Here is a 4,655-nt window from a genome sequence, read left to right as displayed (position 1 = left end):
ACATAGAGCACACTCAAGCTATATATACTAAACGAGCAAACAAGGGGGAAACAAGAGTTATATTTGAAAAAGGCAACCTAGTGGTGCTACAAATTGAAAGCGTCGACTTAAGAGTATTGAGACACATCATGTTGTAAAGTTTGCCCCTAAATCCTATGGTCCCTTTAAAATTTTAGAGCATCTCAATGATAATGCCTATCAGTTAGAATTACCGCCATACTAGAAATTTCATAATTTTTTTCATGCGCATCTCTTGAAACCTTTTCGTTGAAACCCATCGATTTTACCTATTTTCAAGGAGACACATTTGCTTCAAGGGGCGACCTACCTATTAGAGCCAGACGGTATCATTGATACATAAATCACTGAGATAAGACATGAAAATTCATACCCCATTTATCTTGTTACATTCAAGAATCACCATATCGAGGATGCCAAGTGGATGCCCGCAAGATATTTTTGCCAGTACCTTGATTTGTTGACTACCTTTCTATCACGCAATTGAGGACAATTGCGATTTCAAGCAAGACAGATGTTACGAGAATTAAGATTATCCCATTATTTTTTAATCTTTTAGTATTTAGTCATGGCAGTGTGTGCTCGTTGTTCATATGAGTGTGTAGGAGTGTGTGCACCACTTACGCGACGAGCGACGATGTGTGTGCACCATTCGTACGCATGGCTGGATATACCGGGCTATGGCTGTAGCAATGTGTGCACCACTTACACGATGACGGTATGTGTAGCATGTGTGCACCATCCGTATGATTTTATGCATATGTAACCATGCGATGGTATGTGTCGCATTTGTGCACCATCCATCTATGATTTGTTGATTTTGCATCGCTTAAATGCTAAAAGCTTGAATAATATTGGTGATTGATTCCAAGGTTTCTTATGCTTGAAATATTTGATGGATGTTGTGAATTCAGGGGAAGAGTAACTAATAGGGCGATGGCTATTGGCGGCAAGCATGATTCACCATATTTTTGTGCATGTAAGGTGCAACTAGTGATGCGGGAATAAACAAGGCTTATTTCAAAAAGCCTAGTTTTTGAAATTACACATGCTCATGTACATATTTTGATTTTTGAACATTAGAGGCTTAGCCTAAGCATATTAACTAAAGTGGGAAAAGCAAACTCTATTTCTAGAAAAGGCAAGCTATTTTGGAAAGTGTGTGTGTGGGTTATCTCCAGTTCGTGCATGGAGGAGATGTAGATGAGCTTGTATCAGTTGTTGATCGAAATTATTGAATCAATCAAATACATAGGAATTGGAAGATGAGCACCACTCCTATGGGGGGAGATTGCACCTAGCGCGCTTGTTATCTTTTTCGTTTGTGAGTTTTGGAAGATCGCACATATTTTAGTGTATAGTTTTCATCGTGTTTTTGATGATTTGCAGGTTCTATGAGCGATTCCCATTGTAACAATAGATTATTTAATGCACTCATTGAGAAGAAGAAGTTTATGTTTACGAGAGTTTTTTAGGAATGCTTACAACATTAGAGAGTCTCTAATGGTACTTGAGCCTAAATACTACGTGTGTGAATGTGCTTATACCTATGAAGAGCTAGTTGGAATCTCTCTCCTTTTTTTTTTTCCAGTGCAAGGATGACACACAAAAGCTAGTTGGAATCTTGATAAATCATTGGATGACCTTGTCAACATTAAATGATGCATGAGTAATCTATATATTTTTTGAATCGTAAAATATATGATTGTGTCGATTGACATCATGCGGATAATCATTTATCCTAGAAGATGGTATGAGATCGGTTGTTTAGGCTAGGCCCATATAAAACTTTGTTCAAAGTACCAAGGCATAAAATAATGTGGGCGTGCAAAGATTTGGAACTTCCTATTCCAAAATGTCTTGAATCATCAAAGATAATGACTTTGTCTCACTCCCAAAAATGATGTGGCATGACTTGATGATTACGTTGTTGTAAATGCAATGTGTCCTTCAAGCTAAAGTTTATAGCTAAGTCAAATGCATTGTGTCCTTTGGGAGAAACTCTACATTGTAGAGAATGAGTGTGATGTAATGAAAGAGCAAAGGAGTATTTGTATGCGATGGTGAGGAGAAATGAGGGAACATGAGTTGGTGTACTCGAAGTGAATTCATTCTTTTCAAGGTTGGGAGATAATGTGCACTAATATTTTACAACAAGCATGTCGAAAAGGATGGGAGATGACTATTCAAAAGGCAAGAGAGAGGTTGAGTGTGAAAGGAGTGCTTCCATTGGAGGAAAGAGGATTGAAAAGGCATAAGCTACCAATCGATGCAAGCTGGCGAAGGGGCCATCTTGTGGAGAGGTGTAGAAGCCATGTGAGAGTATAACCAAAAGTGAGGGAAGGCCAGGTGGGAAAGTAATCATTCTCACGTCTCCCTCACTTTTCCATTGGAAGTGATGATAAGTCATAGAGAGGAGAGTTAAAAATAGTCCCCCCCTCTCTCTCTAGCTTTCTCTCTCTCTTCTTGTTTTTCTTCATGAGAGGTGTTCATAGGTGTGGTAATGTGTCAACATCTCTCTCTCTCTCTCTCTCTCTCTCTCTCTCTCTCTTTCCCCACACCACATTTCCACCCCCTAGTTTCCCTCCCATCATTTGGTCGAATTGGGAGCCATGTGGAGTTTTAGGTACCTCTTGGTTTCTTTTTGAAAATTACTAAACGAAATAACTCACATACACGATAACCTTGAAAAATAGGCCACCACAGCCTGAGAAAATATACCCGATCTGATGCATGAGGGTGTTATCTCCTCTCTTGTTGCTGCTGAGGAGAAGCACCAGGCACGGGCGTGGGTGAGTGAGTGAGGAGGGCGAGGCAAGGTGTTATCACTTGCAGGCGACGTGGGAGAGTGAGTGAGTGAGGAGGGCGAGGCAAGGTGGTATCACGTGTCTTCTTGCGGAGGAGAAGGGCGGGGCAAGCGTGTGCGGGTGAGTGAGTGAGTGAGGAGGGAGATTGGGCGAGGAACCAATGTGGATGGTGAGAGATATGTGTGTGTGGGGGGGGTGGGGGGATATATAAGGAGAGGGGGTAGGGACCAAATGGGAGAGGGGTTTTACAAGGAAGGTAGGTAGTGAGGCAAATGTTTAATTAATAATAAGGGGTATGAGAGGTGTGACGTTGATATTGCGACTGATTCCTTCCAGCGACTCGCCAACCTGTTCTTGTGAAGAGCTGGCTGGCTGGCTGCCTGGCTCTCTCAGGTTGCTGTTCCCAAGACTGCGCTTCCTCTCCTTATAGTTTCTTCCCCTCCTCCTCTTCCTCTACCATTCTCTACCTTCCTCCCTCCTCCACATCTTCAGCTCCTCCTCCTCTGCATCCTTCTCCCTCTCACCCTCCGCCTTCTCCCCCTCCCTGGTAATTTTTGTCTTCTCCTCCTCGTGTCCCTCTTGGATCTTCTCTTCCTCGTTTCCCTTCCACATCTCCTCTGTCCCCGTATGTTTTTCCTTCGTACCTCCCCCCAGTCGTCCTTGCTTGATCTTCCTTTTTGGTCTTTCCCGTTCATGCTTTGAGCTTTAGGCTTTTGGCTTAGCCGAGATGCAGCTCAGACGCTGTGGCAACCGTCAACAAAGTCCACTGACCACTAATTTTTAGCCATGCCAGACTCGGCTTAAAGCTTTGCGTTATATTGCAGCAGGGCTCATCTCCTGTGATGCATGTTTTCCAAGAGATGGTTTTACTGAACTCATCTCCTACCGTGGAAGTTCTTGTGTGCTATCTCCGTACGATCGGATATGTCTGACTGCGTGTGTGTGTGTGTGTGTGTGTGAGAGAGAGAGAGAGAGAGAGAGAGAGAGAGAGAGAGAGTTCACCAAAACCAATATGTGTGTGTGTGTGTGTGTGTGTGTGTGTGAGAGAGAGAGAGAGAGAGAGAGAGAGAGAGGATAATGTATGTACCTGATTACAGCTGCAATTGCGGTTTTCGCAGGTATACTAGCTGAGCCAGAGTGTTCTCCTCGATCAGAATGGCAGTGGGATATGGAGCAGCAACGATGGCTTCTGTCGTTGCAGTACTACTACTGTGGAGCTCAATGGTGCTGGCTGACATAGGATCGCCTGCCCCAGCGCCCACATCAGGCGCAATTGAACTGGCTCCTGCTACACTCGCTTTGCTGAGCCTGTTCTCACTCCTTGTGGGTGCCATCTTTTGTTGAACAGAATAGGATTGTCACACGGTTTGCTGTGACCATACGGATTTCACCATTTGTTCATTCGTCTGTATTCTTTCATTTTGGCCGAGATTACATACATAGACCTTACGGTGGGAGTTTTTGTAGCTGTACTTGATATTACTCACAGATGTACTCTTTATTAGAACCATCAGTCTCTTGAGATGACTTGGACTTGTAATTGATTTCCCCACTAGGGCGGTACATTCATAAATATATTATGTAGATTCTTTATGCACGTTACAGTTTGAACAGGGATATATGAACTCAGCTCTTTGGAGCATGACGATTCTTTCAATTTAATTACCATCGAGCGAAACGATTCACTCAGGTGTTTGGATTCTTTGATGTGTTTTCAACGTTGTGTTCAGGGACCTTTTGTATCACGTTTTGTAGCGTAGAGTCAAGGTAAGAGTACGTTTTCTTAACGACTTGTCAATTTATAGGAGGCATTAGTCATATATTAAAAAT

At 42.8% G+C, this 4,655-nt stretch overlaps 1 long non-coding RNA gene across 1 annotated transcript; it reads left to right on the top strand.

The window, feature by feature from the left end:
- Window positions 1-3,084: 3,084 nt before the first annotated feature.
- Window positions 3,085-4,418, top strand: LOC147901237 (uncharacterized). The gene is made up of 2 exons (XR_015541215.1): window positions 3,085-3,372; window positions 3,944-4,418. It is a non-coding gene; the product is annotated as an uncharacterized LOC147901237 (long non-coding RNA).
- The last annotated feature ends 237 nt before the right edge of the window (window positions 4,419-4,655 follow it).

This window comes from Dipteris shenzhenensis, chromosome 6 (genome assembly GCF_047967505.1).
Source record: "Dipteris shenzhenensis isolate YYH24624 ecotype China chromosome 6, Dip_SZ_1.0, whole genome shotgun sequence".
NCBI classification, from domain to species: domain Eukaryota; kingdom Viridiplantae; phylum Streptophyta; class Polypodiopsida; order Gleicheniales; family Dipteridaceae; genus Dipteris; species Dipteris shenzhenensis.
This window is presented reverse-complemented; position numbering and strand designations above follow the sequence as displayed.